Source organism: Oncorhynchus clarkii, chromosome 10 (genome assembly GCF_045791955.1).
Source record: "Oncorhynchus clarkii lewisi isolate Uvic-CL-2024 chromosome 10, UVic_Ocla_1.0, whole genome shotgun sequence".
NCBI lineage: Eukaryota > Metazoa > Chordata > Actinopteri > Salmoniformes > Salmonidae > Oncorhynchus > Oncorhynchus clarkii.
The window spans coordinates 4,743,267-4,763,577 of record NC_092156.1 but is presented as its reverse complement, the minus strand read 5'-3'; the positions used below and the strand labels follow the sequence as shown (position 1 = coordinate 4,763,577).

At 46.8% G+C, this 20,311-nt stretch overlaps 1 protein-coding gene across 1 annotated transcript in view; it reads left to right on the top strand.

Moving 5' to 3' along the window:
• The window catches only part of LOC139417926 (reticulon-4 receptor-like 1), a 143,745-nt gene that overhangs the window by 2,622 nt on the left and 120,812 nt on the right, over window positions 1-20,311 (top strand). The gene's annotated exons all lie outside the window — the stretch shown is intronic.

Sequence of the window (20,311 nt, the reverse complement as noted above, 5' to 3'; positions counted from 1 at the left end):
CTCCCCAGACCTCACAACCATAAAGGGCAATGGGCTCTATGACTGATTCAAGTATTTTTAGCCAAATCCTAATTGGTATGTTGAAATTTATGTTCCTTTTGATGGCATAGAATGCCCTTATTGCCTTGTCTCTCAGATCGTTCACAGCCCTCCTTGGTTGGTGACAGAAGCACCAGATCATCAGCAAACAGCAGACATTTGACTTCGGATTCTTACAGGGTGAGGCCGGGTGCTGCAGACCTTTCTAGTGCCAATTCGTTGATATATATGTTGAAGAGGGTGGGGCTTAAGCTGCATCCCTGTCTCACCCCACGACCCTGTGTGAAGAAATGTGTGTTTTTGCCAATTTTAACCACACATTTGTTGTTTGTGTACATGGATTTTATAATGTCGAATGCTTTTTTGAAATCAACAAAGCATGAGAAGACTTTGCCTTTGTTTTGGTTTGTTTGGTTGTCAATAAGGGTGTGCAGGGTGAATACATGGTCTGTTGTACGGTAATTTGGTGAAAAGCCAATTTGACTTTTGCTCAGTACATTGTTTTCATTGAGGAAATGTACAAGTTTGCTGTTAATGATAATGCAGAGGATTTTCCCTAGGTTACTATTGACGCATATTCCACGGTAGTTATTGGGGGGTCAAATTTGTCTCCACTTTTGTGGATTGGGGTGATCAGTCCTTGGTTCCAAATTTTGGGGAAGATGCCAGAGCTAAGGATGATGTTAATGAGTTTTAGTATAGCCAATTGGAATTTGTTGTCTGTATATTTGATCATTTCATTGAGGATACCATCAACACCACAGGCCTTTTTGGGTTGGAGGGTTTTTATTTTGTCCTGTAACTCATTCAAGGTAATTGGAGAATCCAGTGGGTTCTGGTAGTCTTTAATAGTTGATTCTGAGATCTGTATTTGATCATGTATATGTTTTTGCTCTTTATTCTTTGTTATAGAGCCAACAAGATTGGAGAAGTGGTTTACCCATCTCTCTCTCTGTCTCTGTCTCTGTCTCTGTCTCTCTCTGTCTCTCTCTGTCTCTCTCTCTCTCTGTGTGTGTGTGTTTGTTATCTATACATAGTCACTTTAACTCTACCTACATGTAGATATTACCTCAACTAACCAGCACCCCTCCACATTGACTCTGTACCGGTACCCCCTCTATACAACCTCCACATTGACTCTGTACCGTAATACCCTGTATATAGCCTCCACATTGACTCTATACCGTAACACCCTGTATATAGCGTCCACATTGACTCTGTACCGTAATACCCTGTATATAGCCTCCACATTGACTCTGTACCGTAATACCCTGTATATAGCCTCCACATTGACTCTGTACCGTAATACCCTGTATATAGCCTCCACATTGACTCTGTACCGTAATACCCTGTATATAGCCTCCACATTGACTCTGTACCGTAATACCCTGTATATAGCCTCCACATTGACTCTGTACCGTAATACCCTGTATATAGCCTGACTATTGTTACTTTACTGCTGCTGTTTAATTATTTGTTACTTTAAATATATATATATATATATATTTAATCTATTATTTACTTAACACTTTTTTTTTTTCTTAACACATTGTTGTTTAAGGGATTGTTGTATTTGGCGCATGTGACAAATCAAATTTGATTTGATTAGGTGAGTCATGTACAAGCTGAAATACAGTCGGGGTGTGATCAGTGGCAGCCAGGTAGGAGCTGTCAGGGTGTGATCAGTGGCAGCCAGGTAGGAGCTGTTGGGGTGTGATCAGTGTCAGCCAGGTAGGAGCTGTCGGGGTGTGATCAGTGGCAGCCAGGTAGGAGTTGTCGGGGTGTGATCAGTGGCAGCCAGGTAGGAGCTGTCGGGGTGTGATCAGTGAGAGCTGTGGCAGCCAGGTAGCAGCTGTCGGGGTGTGATCAGTGGCAGCCAGGTAGGAGCTGTCGGGGTGTGAGCAGTGGCAGCCAGGTAGGAGCTGTCGGGGTGTGAGCAGTGGCAGCCAGGTAGGAGCTGTCAGGGTGTGAGCAATGGCAGCCAGGTAGGAGCTGTCGGGGTGTGAGCAGTGGCAGCCAGGTAGGAGCTGTCGGGGTGTGAGCAGTGGCAGCCAGGTAGGAGCTGTCGGGGTGTGAGCAGTGGCAGCCAGGTAGGAGCTGTCGGGGTGTGATCAGTGAGAGCAGTGGCAGCCAGGTAGGAGCTGTCGGGGTGTGAGCAGTGGCAGCCAGGTAGGAGCTGTCAGGGTGTGAGCAGTGGCAGCCAGGTAGGAGATGTCGGGGTGTGAGCAGTGGCAGCCAGGTAGGAGCTGTCGGGGTGTGAGCAGTGGCAGCCAGGTAGGAGCTGTCGGGTGTGAGCAGTGGCAGCCAGGTAGGAGCTGTCGGGGTGTGAGCAGTGGCAGCCAGGTAGGAGCTGTCGGGGTGTGAGCAGTGGCAGCCAGGTAGGAGCTGTCGGGGTGTGAGCAGTGGCAGCCAGGTAGGAGCTGTCGGGGTGTGAGCAGTGGCAGCCAGGTAGGAGCTGTCGAGGTGTGAGCAGTGGCAGCCAGGTAGGAGCTGTCGAGGTGTGAGCAGTGGCAGCCAGGTAGGAGCTGTCGGGGTGTGAGCAGTGGCAGCCAGGTAGGAGCTGTCGGGGTGTGATCAGTGAGAGCAGTGGCAGCCAGGTAGCAGCTGTCGGGGTGTGAGCAGTGGCAGCCAGGTAGGAGCTGTCGGGGTGTGAGCAGTGGCAGCCAGGTAGGAGCTGTGGGGGTGTGATCAGTGAGAGCAGTGGCAGCCAGGTGGGAGCTGTCGGGGTGTGAGCAGTGGCAGCCAGGTGGGAGCTGTCGGGGTGTGAGCAGTGGCAGCCAGGTAGGAGCTGTCGAGGTGTGAGCAGTGGCAGCCAGGTAGGAGCTTTCGGGGTGTGAGCAGTGGCAGCCAGGTAGGAGCTGTCGGGTGTGAGCAGTGGCAGCCAGGTAGGAGCTGTCGAGGTGTGAGCATTGGCAGCCAGGTAGGAGCTGTCGAGGTGTGAGCAGTGAGAGCAGTGGCAGCCAGGTAGGAGCTGTCGGGGTGTGAGCAGTGGCAGCCAGGTAGGAGCTGTCGGGGTGTGAGCAGTGGCAGCCAGGTAGGAGCTGTCGGGGTGTGAGCAGTGGCAGCCAGGTAGGAGCTGTCGAGGTGTGATCAGTGAGAGCAGTGGCAGCCAGGTAGGAGCTGTCGGGGTGTGAGCAGTGGCAGCCAGGTAGGAGCTGTCGGGGTGTGAGCAGTGGCAGCCGGTTAGGAGCTGTCGGGGTGTGAGCAGTGGCAGCCAGGTAGGAGCTGTCGAGGTGTGAGCAGTGGCAGCCAGGTAGGAGCTGTCGGGGTGTGATCAGTGAGCGCAGTGGCAGCCAGGTAGGAGCTGTCGGGGTGTGATCAGTGGCAGCCAGGTAGGAGCTGTCGAGGTTTGAGCAGTGGCAGCCGGTTAGGAGCTGTCGGGGTGTGAGCAGTGGCAGCCAGGTAGGAGCTGTCGAGGTGTGAGCAGTGGCAGCCAGGTAGGAGCTGTCGGGGTGTGATCAGTGAGCGCAGTGGCAGCCAGGTAGGAGCTGTCGGGGTGTGATCTGTGGCAGCCAGGTAGGAGCTGTCGGGGTGTGAGCAGTGGCTGCCAGGTAGGAGCTGTCGGGGTGTGATCAGTGGCAGCCAGGTAGGAGCTGCATTTTGCCATGGGGTGTAGAGAAAATCTTGCCGTTTTAAAGCAAGTTTGCTGCAATTCTACACATTTTGGGGTGGAGAGAAGATTTAGCAATTACAGATTTCTGCATAAATTGGTCATCAAATTTGATCTGATCTTCATCTAAATCACAACAACTGACAAACTCAGTCTGCTTAAACTAAACAGAAATTATTATATTATGCTTGTCTATATTGAATACATAATTTAAACATTCGCAGTGTAGGTTGGAAAAAGTATGTGAAAAAAAAGTATGTGAACCCCCCAGGCTTCCCCAAAAGCTAATTGGAGTCAGGAGTCAGCTAACCTGGAGTCCAATCAATGAGACGAGATTGAAGATGTTGGTGCCTCGAAAAAAATAGATCTCAGTAGACCTAAGATTAAAATGAAGAAGTGTTGACTTGCATAACGCTGGAAAGGGTTACAAAAGTATCTCTAAAAGCCTTGATGTTCATCAGTTCATGGTAAGACTAATAGTCTATAAATGGAGAAAGTTCAGCACTGTTGCTACTCTCTCTAGGAGTGGCCGTCCTGCAAAGATAACTTTGCGCAGAATGTTCAATGAGGTTAAGAAGAATCCTAGAGTGTCAGCTAAAGACTTACAGATATCTCTGGAACATGCTAACATCTCTGTTGACGAGTCTACGATACTAACATCTTGTTACTGTAATTGAATTATACCAATGTGTTTTCATTAATTGAATTCCCTTAATCTATTTTATGAGAATTTGTAAGATTCTTGTTTGCATAAAATAGACGGAGACCAGTCTTCTCAATAATAGGTAACATAATTTATTCTCGGAGCGCGCTGTCATGTTACCACGAGCAACAGTTTATATACAATAACATGACGTCATTTTATTGTTTCTAAAATGAATCTCCTCCTCCAGACCGCGACAAAGGGAACTTTTAAAAGTTCATTCAAAGTTCATTCCAACTCACTAACACAGGACACACAACACAGCTGAATTAACTTTTGACTCCTCACCATTATTGATCACCACTTAGCTGACAGTTCTAATTAACAGAACACCTAGGAATGCACTCACTGCCTTATCTAAAACACCCCAGAGCTCAGTTTCGTCGGTTCAACCATAGGTTAACGACCTCATCTGTTTACCGTAATTGCTGGACTATTAAGCACACCTGAATATAAGCCGCACCCACTGAATTATTAAAAAATGTGTATTTTGTACATAAATAAGCCGCACATGTCTATAAGCCGCAGGTGCCTACCGGTACGAAACACGACGTGTAACAAAAATAAATAAGCTTTTAAACGAAACACGGCTTGTAGCAAAAATAAAACAGTAGCCTACCAAGAAAGTCATTGGTCACTATCTTCCTCCTCCTGTGCACTGAAACCACTGAAGTCATCTCCTTCGGTGTCGGAGTTGAAAAGCCTCAGAATTGCTTCATCCGATGTTGGATCATTTTCATTGTCGCTCTCGTCACTTTCATCTGGAGGCAAATTCCCCGCTGAGCTCATGCTGCCTTCTTCAACACGCAGCAGTCCAGCCTTTCCAAACCCGTTGATGATAGTGTATTTTTTGACAATGCTCCACGCTGTCAGGACCCACTGGCAGACTTGACCATAAGTTGCTCTTCGCATGCGGCCCGTTTTAGTGAAGGATTTCTCCCCACTTGTCATCCAAGCCCCCCACTGAACACGGAGCGCCACCTTAAATGCACGATTTACACTGATGTCGAGTGGCTGCAAATACTTTGGGCCATCTGCTTTTCTTCCCTCTGAAAGCTTTTGTTGTCTTTTTGCACTGAGTCAGTTCCTCACGCTGCTGTTTCCAACGTCTTATCATCGACTCATTAAGGCCAAGCTCCCGTGCAGCAGCTCTATTTCCTTTTCCAACAGCCAGATCGATCGCCTTCAACTTGAAAGCTGCATCATATGCATTTCTCTGTGTCTTTGCCATGATGAGGGTGACAAAATGACTACCGTAATCAGAATGATGGGAAGTTTGAGCGCGCTCGATTTACGTCACATTATGTGACGGTGCTCAGTTTTTTGGCGGCATGAATCTTGTGAAAGCGGGGAAAAATCCATAAATTAGCTGCGTCATTGTATAAACCGCGAGGTTCAAAAGCGTGGGAATAAAGTAACGGTTTATAGTCCGGAAATTACGGTTCTTAATCCACAACCCATTTCTTTCTTACTAGTTGGAATGGTGTTCATTAACTTTAATTACTCCTTGTCTGTGTCACACAATCCCTTCTTATGAACTCATAATGTTAATCAGAGTATACGTTTACAGTTTCATTTAAAATAAGACTATTGTTCAGTCATTTAATCATAATTTTCCTAACACATCTCTGTTGGCGAGTCTATGATACGTTAAACACTGATCAAGAATGGTGTTCATGGGAGGACACCACGGAAGACTCCACAAACATTGTTGTTATGTCTGAAGTTTGCAAAAGTGCACCTAAATGCTCCGCAGTGCTGCCGGCAAAATATTCTGTAGACAGATTTAACTAAAGTTGTGTTGTTTGGAAGGAACACACAACACTATGTGTGGAGAAAAAAAGGCACAGCACACCAACATCAACACCTCATCCCAACTGTAAAGTACGGTGGAGGGAGCATCATGGTTTGGGGCTGATAGCTTGCTATCATTGACAAAAAAATGAATTCCCAAGTTTATCAAGACGTTTTGCAGGAGAATGTAAGGCTATCTGCTCACCAATTGAAGCTCAACAGACGTTGGGTGATGCAACAGGACAACGACCCAAAACACAGAAGTAAATCAACAACAGAATGACTTCAACAGAAGAAAATATGCCTTCTGGAGTGGCCCAGTCAGAGCCCTGACCTCAACCCGATTGAGATGCTATAGCATGACATCAAGAGATCAGTTCACGCCAGAAATCCTTGAGTATTGCTGATCTGGAACAGTTTTGTAAAGAGGAATGGTCCAAAATTCCTCCAAACCGTTGGTCTGATCCACAACTACAGAAAACGTTTGGTTGGGGTTATTGCTGCCAAAGGAGGGTCAACCAGTTTTTCAATCCAAGGGTTCACATACTTCCCCCATCCTGCACTGTGAATGTTTCCACTGTGTTTTCAATACAGACATGAAAACGTATAATTGTTTGTGTGTTATTAGTGTAAGCAAACTGTGTTTGTCTGTTGTGACCTAGATGAAGATCAGATCAAATTTTATGACCAATTTGTAGAAATCCAGGTATTTCCTAAAGGTTCACATACTTTTTCTTGCCACTCTATATAACTCCTTTCATGCAATTCTACTTATTTTGCCGAGCAGAAAATAATTTGTAGTTTTTTTTTATATAATAACTGATGATCAATTGTTTTTATTTTACTAGGCAAGTCAGTTAAGAACAAATTCTTATTTTCAATGACAGCCTAGCCCTGTTCAGGGGCAGAATGACAGATTTGTACCTTGTCAGCTCGGGGGTTTGAACTTTCAACCTTCCGGTTACTAGTCCAACACTCTAACCACTAGGCTACCCTGCCGCCCCTACACTCTAACCACTAGGCTACCCTGCCGCCCCTACACTCTAACCACTAGGCTACCCTGCCGCCCCTACACTCTAACCACTAGGCTACCTGCCGCCCCTACACTCTAACCACTAGGCTACCCTGCCGCCCCTACACTCTAACCACTAGGCTACCCTGCCGCCCCTACACTCTAACCACTAGGCTACCCTGCCGCCCCTACACTCGAACCACTAGGCTACCCTGCCGCCCCTACACTCGAACCACTAGGCTACCCTGCCGCCCCTACACTCTAACCACTAGGCTACCCTGCCGCCCCTACACTCTAACGACTAGGCTACCCTGCCGCCCCTACACTCTAACCACTAGGCTACCCTGCCGCCCCTACACTCTAACCACTAGGCTACCCTGCCGCCCCTACACTCTAACCACTAGGCTACCCTGCCGCCCCTACACTCTAACCACTAGGCTACCCTGCCGCCCCTACACTCAAACCACTAGGCTACCCTGCCGCCCCTACACTCTAACCACTAGGCTACCCTGCCGCCCCTACACTCTAACCACTAGGCTACCCTGCCGCCCCTACACTCTAACCACTAGGCTACCCTGCCGCCCCTACACTCTAACCACTAGGCTACCCTGCCGCCCCTACACTCTAACCACTAGGCTACCCTGCCGCCCCTACACTCTAACCACTAGGCTACCCTGCCGCCCCTACACTCTAACCACTAGGCTACCCTGCCGCCCCTACACTCTAACCACTAGGCTACCCTGCCGCCCCTACACTCTAACCACTAGACTACCCTGCCGCCCCTACTCTCTAACCACTAGACTACCTGCTGCCCCCTACACTCTAACCACTAGTTTACCTGCCACCCCTACACTCTAACCACTAGACTACCCTGCCACCCCTACTCTCTAACCACTAGACTACCTGCCGCCTCTACACTCTAACCACTAGTTTACCTGCCACCCCTACACTCTAACCAATCTAAGAATGTTATGCTGACATGGGCCAATTGAGTGATTGCTGATGCACAACCACATTTTCCAATTGCACCTTGGGTATTCTGTTCTTTTATCTTTCAACAGTAAGTTGAAGCCCTGACTGAGTTCCTAGAAAAAGAAAAATGGTCCGTAGGACTACAATAGGTCTGTCTAACACACACACACACACACACACTACAAGCATACGGAGAATACCATCGGTCTGTCTAACACACACACACACAAACACTACAAGCATACAGAGAATACCATCGTTCTGTCTAACACACACACACACACACAGAGATCATTATGGGTTAGGCCAGTTGGTTTGTCCCACCTGGGCTCTGTCCTCATTACTGATGAAACCATACAGGCCTAGACTGGGGGCCGGTGGTTGTGTGTGTGTGTGTGTGTGTGTGTGTGGACTGGAATAAATAGGCCAGAGATGTGTGTGTGCTTGTTTGTTTACGAGACTGGCTGAGTTCCTTACCGCCCATCCGCCACCACACACACGATAAAGGGCCATGTGTCTGTGTGTTGAATATACAGCTGTCTGTAAGTGGAAGTGCTGAAATGTGGTGTAATGTGGAGGTGCTTTGTCCCTGATACAGTCTGTCCATCACCTTTACTTCACCACTACCAAACAGAGTGATGGAGAAAACTAATGAGAGGAAGGGAGAATGAGAGAGAGAGAGAGAGGGGGTTGTGTTATTGTGTGTGTTTTTTCACATTATTTGTAATTTATCTTGTACATAATGTTTCTGCCACTGAAAGATAGCTTCTAGATATCAGGACAGCGATTACTCACCTTGTACTGGACAAAGTTTTTTTTCTTTAACGAGTTTCTTTAACGAACGCAAAGGATTTACTTCAGACACCCGACAAGGCCCAAATCCCCATCATTCACATGAAGGAGAGATGGAAATATCGGGGACGTAGGTTGGGGTGCCTTGTAAGGATCCGACGGCGAGTGAGCAATCCCCCTCTACCATCAGTCCTATTAGCCAACGTGCAGTCATTGGGATAACAAAATGGATGAGCTCCGATCACGACTATCCTACCAATGGGACGTTAAAAACTGTAATATCTTATGTTTCACCTAGTCTTGGCTGAACGACAACATGGATAACATACAGCTGGCTGGGTTTACGCTGCATCGGCAAGATAGAACAGCTGTTTCCGGTAAGACAAGGGGTGGTGGTCTGTGTCTATTTGTCAATAACAGCTGGTGCACGAAATCTAATAAATCTAATATGAAAAAAGTCTCGAGGTTTTTGCTCCCCTGACACTATTTACCAAGAGAGTTTTCATCTATATTTTTCCTTAACTGTCTATTTACCACCACAAACCGATGCTGGCACTAAGACCGCACTCAACCAGCTGTATCAGACCATAAGCAAACAGGAAAACGTTCATCCTAGTGGTGACTGTTGGAAAAGCATTCCAGGTGAAACTGGTTGAGAGAAAGTGGCCGGGGACGTTAACGCAGGGAAAGTTACATCTGTTTTACCTAATTTCTACCAGCATGTCACATGTGCAAACACCTTTACTCCACACTCAGAGATGCAAAGCTCTCCTTCAGCCTCCATTTTGGCAAATCTGACCATAACTCTATCCTCCTAACTCCTAATTACAGTAATTTCTGCACTATTAAGTGCCCCAGAATATAAACCGCACATAAATAAGTCGCACATGTCTATAAGCCGCAGGTGCCTACCGGTACATTGAAACAAATGAACTTTACACAGCCTTTAAACGAAACACGGCTTGTAAGAAAAATAAATAGGCTTTTAAACGAAACACGGCTTGTAACAAAAATTAAACAGTAGCCTACCAAGAAAGTCATTGGTCACTATCTTCCTCCTCCTGTGCACTGAAACCACTGAAGTCATCTCCTTCGGTGTCGGAGTTGAATAGCCTCAGAATTGCTTCATCCGATGTTGGATCGTTTTTCATTGTCGCTCTCGTCACTTTCATCCGGAGGCAAATTCCCCGCTGAGCTTACGCTGCCTTCTTCAACACGCAGCAGTCCAGCCTTTCGAAACCCGTTGATGATAGTGGATTTTTTGACAATGCTCCACGCTGTCAGGACCCACTGGCAGACTTGACCATAAGATGCTCTTCGCATGCGGCCCGTTTTAGTGAAGGATTTCTCCCCACTTGTCATCCAAGCCCCCCACTGAACACGGAGCGCCACCTTAAATGCACGATTTACACTGATGTCGATTGGCTGCAAATACTTTGTTGTGCCTCCAGGAATCACAGCTGGAATTGAGTTTGTCCTCTTGATGGCTTCTTTCACAGAGTCTGTTATGTGGGCCCTCATGCTGTCCAACACGAGCAATGCCTTGTTCTTGTGAAAGAATCCTCCCGGTCGCTTGCCGTAACACTCCGTATGCCATTCATGCATTAGGCCTTCCGTCATCCATCCTTTCTTGTTGACTTTCACAACAATTCCTCTCTGGAATTTTTCTTTTGGCATCGTCATGCGTTTAAAAATCAACATCGATGGAAGCTTTTCTCCCGATGCCGTGCAGCTCAGAACACAGGTGAAGTGCGTTTTTTTTCATGCCCAGTTGTTTTCAGGATGATTCACCTTTCCTGTTGACAGTCCGAGTGAGAGGCAGGTCAAACGTCAGAGGAACCTCATCCATATTTATGATGTCGTGCGGGCCGATGGAATGCTCCTCTATCTTTGCATCAGTGAATTTGCGGAAGTTTGAAACTTTTTCCTCGTAGTCGGGAGGGAGCTGCTGACACAGACTCGTCCGTACCCTGATGGACAGGCCTTTACGTCTCATAAATCGTAGACACCACGATGGTCTACCTCTAAAATCCTCAAACTTCATTGCGGTGCCGATTGTTTTGGCTTTCAGTCGGATCTGCACAGTTGAAACACCTCGGCCGTCTGCTCTCTGTGTGTTGACCCAGTCTTCAAGCTCATTTTCTACTTTGGGCCATCTGCTTTTCTTCCCTCTGAAAGCTTTTGTTGTCTTTTTGCACTGAGTCAGTTCCTCACGCTGCTGTTTCCAACGTCTTATCATCGACTCATTAAGGCCAAGCTCCCGTGCAGCAGCTCTATTTCCTTTTCCAACAGCCAGATCGATCGCCTTCAACTTGAAAGCTGCATCATATGCATTTCTCCGTGTCTTTGCCATGATGAGGGTGACAAAATGACTACCGTAATCAGAATGATGGGAAGTTTGAGCGCGCTCGACTTTCGTCACATTATGTGACGGTGCTCAGTTTTTTGGCGGCGTGAATCTTGTAAAAGCGGGAAAAATCCATAAATTAGCCGCGTCATTGTATAAACCGCGAGGTTCAAAGCGTGGGGAAAAAGTAGCGGCTTATAGTCTGGAAATTACGGTACTCGCAAAAACGAAAGCAGGAAGTACCAGTGACTCGCTCATTAAGGAAGTGATCAGATGACGCAGATGTTATTAAGCTGCAGGACTGTTTTGCTATCACAGACTGGAATATGTTCGGTATTCTTCCAATGGCATTGAGGAATATATCACTTCAGTCACTGGCTTCATCAATAAGTGCATCGACGACGTCATCCCCACAGTGACCGTACCTACATACCCCAACCATAAGCCATGGATTACAGAAAACATCCGCACTGAGCTGAAGGGTAGAGCTGCCACTTTCAAGGAGCGGGATTCTAATCCAGACGCTTATAATAAATCCCGCTATGCCCTCCAACGAACCATCAAAAAGGCACTGCGTCAATACAGGACTAAGATTGAATCGTACTACACTCTGACGCTCGTTGGTTGTGCCAGGGCTTGCAAACTATTACGGATTACAAGAGGAAGCACAGTCACGAGCTGCCATTGACACGAGCCTACCAGACGAGTTAAATAACTGTTATGCTCGCTTCGAGGCAAGCAACACTGAAGCATGCATGAGAGCATCAGCTGTTCCGGACGACTGTGTGATCACGCTCCCCATAGCCGATGTGAGTAAGACCTTTAAACAGGTCAACATTCACAAGGCTGCAGAGCCAGATGGATTACCACTCCAAGCATGCGCTGACCAACTGGCAAATGTCTTCACTGACATTTTCGACCTGTCCCTGCCCGAGTCTCTAATACCAACATATTTCAAACAGACCACCATAGTGCTGATTAAGAAGGAAAGAAATTCCACAAATGAACTTTTAACAAGGCACACCTGTTAATTGAAATGCATTCCAGGTGACTACCTCATGCAGCTGGTTGAGAGAATGCCAAGAGTGTTTAAAGCTGTCAGCAAGGCAAAGGGGTGGCTATTTTGAAGATTCTAAAATATAAAATATATTTTGATTTGTGTAACACTTTTTTGGTTACTACATGATTCCATATGTTATTTCATAGTTTTGATGTCTTCACTGTTATTCTACAATGTAGAAAATAGTACAAATAAAGAAAAACCATTGAATGAGTCGGTGTGTCCAAACTTTTGACTGGTACTGTATATAAAGTGTAATTTGATTTATTAAATTTTTTATTTCACCTTTATTTAACCAGGTAGGCCAGTTGAGAACACCTTTATTTAACCAGGTAGGCTAGTTGAGAACACCTTTATTTAACCAGGTAGGCTAGTTGAGAACACCTTTATTTAACCAGGTAGGCTAGTTGAGAACACCTTTATTTAACCAGGTAGGCTAGTTGAGAACAAGTTCTCATTTACAACTGCGACCTGGCCAAGATAAAGCAAAGCAATTCGACACATACAACAACACAGAGTTACACATGGAATAAACAAAACATGCAGTCAATAATACAATAGAAACAAAAGAAAACAAAAAGTCTATATACAGTGAGTGCAAATAAGGTGAGTTAAGGAAATAAATAGGCCATGGTGGCGAAGTAATTACAATATAGCAATTAAACACTGGAATGGTAGATCGGCAGAAGATGAACGTGCAAGGTGGAGATACTGGGGTGCAAAGGAGCTAAATAAATAAATACCAGTATGGGGATGAGGTAGGTAGATAGATGGGATGCAAACTCAAAATTTCCCTATCAGACATGGTCTATTTTTTATTTTTTCAAACCCAACCATGTGTGAGGTGTATACTTTGGTTTCAAAAGTAGATTTGTTTAAGACTACCAATCAATACTCCGTGTTACCCTGATTTAGCAGTAAAAGGTTTGTGATTCAAACAACAACAACACTCGCACCCGCCACATTTTATTTGGGGGGGAGGGGAGGGGGGGGGGGAGTAAACAACTGAGGAATGGGGCTAAGGAAATGTAACCACTCTCAAATTCATAGATGGAGCTACTAAATAACAAATCTGAAAAGCGGATGTACCACACTCTTGGGGAAGTGCCCTCCTACAGCGATTGGAGAGAGAGCGATTCATTCAAGCACCCTCTCACCCATTCTTTAGATGCTTGGCCAAGACTCCTTCTGTCTGTTGGCACTATTTTACTGTGTGTTGGCTATAGTTCTGCCTTTGAGTTGGGCCACTCAACACACACACACAGTTTTTGTTTATATCAGGTTTGTTGTGGAAGAGAGTGGTGTAGGATAAACCTTCTACACCTCTGATTACACTGAACACAACACCAGGGAGGGAGGGAGCTTTTGTGTCGCTTGTGGCATTGATACACAGGGGAGAAGCTGTTGTCTTGGTCTATGTGTGTGTGTGACTAAATGCCAAAGCTGGAACATTGAGTTATACACCAGGCAGATGCTCTCAAGAGAGAGAGAGAGAGAGAGAGAGAGAGAGAGCAAAAACACCACCTCACAGCTTTTCTCTGTTTCCATGGGGGTGGTAGGTGGCCCAGCAGCTGAGGAGTAGGATATGTGGCCTGACAGTTCGCATGTTATAATCCCGGGCCGATGCTGGGTTCCTGCCTGACGACTCAAACGCCATTCTTCCGCTGCTCTATGTTCGCTACAAACTTCGGCCTGACGTCGTTTTGTGGGGACGTCAAAATGAGGGGTTGTTGAACACAAAGTCATCAGCGATTTGGGTTATCTCTAATCAATCAGAGTATCAAAACGCCGCTTTACCCACGTGTGTTCTTGTTCTGACCCAACCCCATCGGTTTCTGGGACCAATCAGAACGGTTAGAATGTGTTTGAGTTCTAAAAAAAATGGTCAGTGAGATACTCAGAGCAAGGTAGCTGAGTTCACATCCTACCATTTGAGCAATTGCCCTTAACCTTACAACATGCTCTCCATCCACTGCAGCTTGACCCTGTGTTCCTCTCAACCGTGTGGGGGATTCTGTCATTAGAAGGTCTGTCATAGAACCAGGAAGTGTTCTGGCCGAAATTATATAGGGGAAAGGGTGCCATTTTGGAAAATGTAGCCGGCTGAGCTAACATGGAGTAATAGCTAGCGGTCTTATCTCCTTTGTCTGATGGGTGAGGGGGAGAGAGAGTGTGAGGGGGAGAAAGAGAGGGATTTCTTCTCTCAGGGCCGGGGGGGGGGGGCAAAGATGGTCCCTCAGTGGTCAGTGTATTATGTACACCCTCCTAGTACCGGGTCGGACCCAGGACATAGAACAATTGCTCAATTGGTATCAGGGGACCAGGAAAACATTCCCTACCACCAGTACACCAACCACCACCAGCCTCTACCGTTGACACCAGGCCGGATGGGTCCATGGACTAATGCTGCTCACGCCAAAGCATGACTCAACAGGAACCGCGATTCGTTGGTTGTTTCTCCTCAGTTGTCAAGTGACCGCGTGCCGCTTCTTCTTGTTTTTAAGCTGGTCGTCTGCTGCCATAGCCAATCCGTGACAAGGACCGACGAGTTGTGCGTTCCGATTTGTCGCTCTGCACGCCACTGTTGTACTGCGCTGTTACTTGCCAACAAACTGTTTGTGCCGCTGACCAGATCGCCGCGGCGACGTTCTCTGTAAACCCCTAGACGTGTCAATGTCATTCCGTTGAGGGCTGAGTGGCTGCGGGTTTTCTCTCCTCCCTCGTAAGGAACTCACCTGGTTGTCTAGGTCTTAATTGAAAGGGACAAAAAAAACAAAAAACCAGCAGCCCTCAACTGAATGAGTTTGACACCCCTAGTGTTGACACTGTTGTGTGTGAAACACAACAAACCTTTTCTGACATACTGAAAACCGCCCACGTCTGACACCGACGATCATACCACGCTCAAAGTCACTCGTTTAGCCCATTCTAACGTCCAATCCAACAGTAACTGGATGCCTGTCTGCCTGCTTTATATAGCAAGCCACGGCCACTTGAATCACTGTAGTAGGAAGCTAACCATTTTTGTGAACGGGGTGATTTATAGTTCTCTCCCCCCTCTCGCTCCCTTTCTCTCCTCTCGCTCACCTTCTCTCCTTTTCTCTCTCTCTCTCTCACACACACGCATTGTACTTAGTTGGAATACAGTAGACTTTTTGTTATCAGTCTGAGCCTATAAATAACAGCAACAAATATCAACATAAACAATGACAACAGAAAGATTCTCTTTCACACTCATTCTCATACTTTCTACCTCCCCTTATTTCTCTCTCTCTCTCTCCCTCTCTCTCTCTGTACCTCTCCTCTCTCTGTCGGTACCTCTCCTTTTTCTCTCTCTCGGTACTTCTCCTCTCTCCTCTCTTTCTCAATTCAATTTGCTTTATTGGCATGATGTAACAATGTGCATATCGCCAAAGTTTACTTTGGATATTTACAATATTAAAATAATGAGAATCCAAATTGTCAGCGTGACAACAGGAACAACAATAACCAAGGGTCAAGGGTCAAAACAACCATACATTCAACAATAACAATAAGCATAGAGGACATGTGCAGGTTGATTGGTCTGTCAGACACTGTCCCTCATCTTATGGCTGGCAGCATTTTGTCAGGAAATGCAGCTCCGTCTCAGGTTCTGCTGTGTTGCAGTGGTTTCACAGCCTTTCCTCTACAGGGAGCCAGGTTTTCCTGTGTCTACCCATCTCAATGGCAAGGCTGTGCTCACTGAGCCTGTACTTTGTCAAGGTTTTTCTAAGGTTTGATCAGTAACCATGGTCATATAGTTAGCCACGGTGTACTGTCGATTTAGGGCCAGATAGCACTGCATTTAGCTTTGTGTTTGTGCTTGTGTTTCCCAATAAGCAATTTAGTTTTGTTTTGACTGTGTCATTTGTTTTGATCTCATTGATTGGATGTTCTGGTCCTGAGGCTTCAGTGCATTAATAGAACAGGTTAGTGAACTCAGCCCCAGGACCAGCTGGATGAGGGGACTGAGGCTTCAGTGTGTTAGTAGAACAGGTTAGTGAACTCAGCCCCAGGACCAGCTGGATGAGGGGTCTGAGGCTTCAGTGTGTTAGTAGAACAAGTTAGTGAACTCAGCCCCAGGACCAGCTGGATGAGGGGACTGAGGCTTCAGTGTGTTAGTAGAACAGGTTAGTGAACTCAGCCCCAGGACCAGCTGGATGAGGGGACTGAGGCTTCAGTGTGTTAGTAGAAAAGGTTAGTGAACTCAGCCCCAGGACCAGCTGGATGAGCGGACTGAGGCTTCAGTGTATTAATAGAACAGGTTAGTGAACTCAGCCCCAGGACCAGCTGGATGAGGGGACTGAGGCTTCAGTGTATTAATAGAACAGGTTAGTGAACTCAGCCCCAGGACCAGCTGGATGAGGGGACTGAGGCTTCAGTGTGTTAGTAGAACAGGTTAGTGAACTCAGCCCCAGGACCAGCTGGATGAGGGGACTGAGGCTTCAGTGTATTAATAGAACAGGTTAGTGAACTCAGCCCCAGGAAAAGCTGGATGAGGGGACTGAAGCTTCAGTGTATTAATAGAACAGGTTAGTGAACTCAGCCCCAGGACCAGCTGGATGAGGGGACTGAGGCTTCAGTGTATTAATAGAACAGGTTAGTGAACTCAGCCCCAGGACCAGCTGGATGAGGGGACTGAGGCTTCAGTGTATTAATAGAACAGGTTAGTGAACTCAGCCCCAGGACCAGCTGGATGAGGGGACTGAGGCTTCAGTGTATTAATAGAACAGGTTAGTGAACTCAGCCCCAGGACCAGCTGGATGAGGGGACTGAGGCTTCAGTGTGTTAGTAGAACAGGTTAGTGAACTCAGCCCCAGGACCAGCTGGATGAGGGGACTGAGGCTTCAGTGTATTAATAGAACAGGTTAGTGAACTCAGCCCCAGGACCAGCTGGATGAGGGGACTGAGGCTTCAGTGTATTAATAGAACAGGTTAGTGAACTCAGCCCCAGGACCAGCTGGATGAGGGGACTGAGGCTTCAGTGTGTTAGTAGAACAGGTTAGTGAACTCAGCCCCAGGACCAGCTGGATGAGGGGACTGAGGCTTCAGTGTGTTAGTAGAACAGGTTAGTGAACTCAGCCCCAGGACCAGCTGGATGAGGGGACTGAGGCTTCAGTGTGTTAGTAGAACAGGTTAGTGAACTCAGCCCCAGGACCAGCTGGATGAGAGGACTGAGGCTTCAGTGTATTAATAGAACAGGTTAGTGAACTCAGCCCCAGGACCAGCTGGATGAGGGGACTGAGGCTTCAGTGTGTTAGTAGAACAGGTTAGTGAACTCAGCCCCAGGACCAGCTGGATGAGGGGACTGAGGCTTCAGTGTATTAATAGAACAGGTTAGTGAACTCAGCCCCAGGACCAGCTGGATGAGGGGACTGAGGCTTCAGTGTATTAATAGAACAGGTTAGTGAACTCAGCCCCAGGACCAGCTGGATGAGGGGACTGAGGCTTCAGTGTATTAATAGAACAGGTTAGTGAACTCAGCCCCAGGACCAGCTGGATGAGGGGACTGAGGCTTCAGTGTATTAATAGAACAGGTTAGTGAACTCAGCCCCAGGACCAGCTGGATGAGGGGACTGAGGCTTCAGTGTATTAATAGAACAGGTTAGTGAACTCAGCCCCAGGACCAGCTGGATGAGGGGACTGAGGCTTCAGTGTGTTAGTAGAACAGGTTAGTGAACTCAGCCCCAGGACCAGCTGGATGAGGGGAATGAGGCTTCAGTGTGTTAGTAGAACAGGTTAGTGAACTCAGCCCCAGGACCAGCTGGATGAGGGGACTGAGGCTTCAGTGTATTAATAGAACAGGTTAGTGAACTCAGCCCCAGAACCAGCTGGATGAGGGGACTGAGGCTTCAGTGTATTAATAGAACAGGTTAGTGAACTCAGCCCCAGGACCAGCTGGATGAGGGGACTGAGGCTTCAGTGTGTTAGTAGAACAGGTTAGTGAACTCAGCCCCAGGACCAGCTGGATGAGGGGACTGAGGCTTCAGTGTGTTAGTAGAACAGGTTAGTGAACTCAGCCCCAGGACCAGCTGGATGAGGGGACTGAGGCTTCAGTGTGTTAGTAGAACAGGTTAGTGAACTCAGCCCCAGGACCAGCTGGATGAGGGGACTGAGGCTTCAGTGTGTTAGTAGAACAGGTTTGTGAACTCAGCCCCAGGACCAGCTGGATGAGGGGCCCCTTTTCTTTGCTCAGCTCTTGGCATTCAGCGCTTGGTAATGATATGAGAGGGGGTCACTGTATTTTAGATCTTTCCAAAACTGAATTGCTTTTTTTTTAATAATTATTAGTGGATATTGGACTAATTCCTGCCCTGTGTGCATTATTTGTAGTTTTCCTCTGGACATGTAGGAGAATCTTACAGAACTCTGCATGCAGGGTTTAAATGGGTTGTTTTTCCCATTTGGTGAAATCTTGTTTTGTAAGTGGACCCCACACCTCGCTGCCATAAAGTGCAATTGGTTCAATGACATATTCAATTAGTTTTAGCCAAATTTTAATAGCTATTTCAATTTTAATTAGCTTTTTTTAATGACGTAGAATGCCCTGCGTGCTTTCTCTCTCAGTTCATTCACTGCATCATTAAGGTGTCCACTTGAGCTTATTTTTCAGCCTAAGTAATTGTAGTGTGTAGTACTAGTGTAGCAGTACTATATATATTTTGTACCAATTGAGTACTTTTGCTCTCTGTCGCTCTCTCTCTCTCGCTCTCTGTCTGTCTCTCGCTCGCTCGCTCTGTCTGTCGCTCGCTCGCTCGCTCTGTCTGTCTCTCGCTCGCTCGCTCTGTCTGTCTCTCGCTCGCTCGCTCTGTCTGTCTCTCGCTCGATCGCTCTGTCTGTCTCTCGCTCGCTCGCTCTCTGTCTCGCTCGCTCTCTGTCTCTCGCTCTCTGTCTCCGTTGGTGTGGGCTTTGCCATTTCCAAAATAATTATATTCAGACAACATTAGATATTTTGGTGGTAAAAGAGGACATGAGTCGTGTCAATAACTAAAGGTCATGTATTTAACAGGATATTAGAGAAGGAGCTTATTCTGTATGTAAGACATACTATAAACCAGGCTGTACATCTAGTTCTGTTCTGGTGGTGTTAACCAGGCTGTACATCTAGTTCTGTTCTGGTGGTGTTAACCAGGCTGTACATCTAGTTCTGTTCTGGTGGTGTTAACCAGGCTGTACATCTAGTTCTGTTCTGGTGGTGTTAACCAGGCTGTACATCTAGTTCTGTTCTGGTGGTGTTAACCAGGCTGTACATCTAGTTCTGTTCTGGTGACATACTATAAACCAGGCTGTACATCTAGTTCTGTTCTGGTGGTGTTAACCAGGCTGTAGTGGGTTCATCATGTTCTGGTGTTGTTAACCAGACTGTAGTGGGTTCATCATGTTCTGGTGGTGTTAACCAGGCTGTACATCTAGTTCTGTTCTGGTGGTTTTAACCAGGCTGTAGTGGGTTCATTATGTTCTGGTGGTGTTAACCAGGCTGTAGTGGGTTCATCATGTTCTGGTGTTGTTAACCAGACTGTAGTGGGTTCATCATTTTCTGGTGGTTTTAACCAGACTGTAGTGGGTTCATCATGTTCTGGTGGTGTTAACCAGACTGTAGTGGGTTCATCATGTTCTGGTGGTGTTAACCAGGCTGTAGTGGGTTCATCATGTTCTGTTAACCAGACTGTAGTGGGTTCATCATGTTCTGGTGGTGTTAACCAGGCTGTAGTGGGTTCATCATGTTCTGTTAACCAGACTGTAGTGGGTTCATCATGTTCTGGTGGTGTTAACCAGACTGTAGTGGGTTCATCATGTTCTGGTGGTGTTAACCAGACTGTAGTGGGTTCATCATGTTCTGGTGGTGTTAACCAGACTGTAGTGGGTTCATCATGTTCTGGTGGTGTTAACCAGGCTGTAGTGGGTTCATCATGTTCTGTTAACCAGACTGTAGTGGGTTCATCATGTTCTGGTGGTGTTAA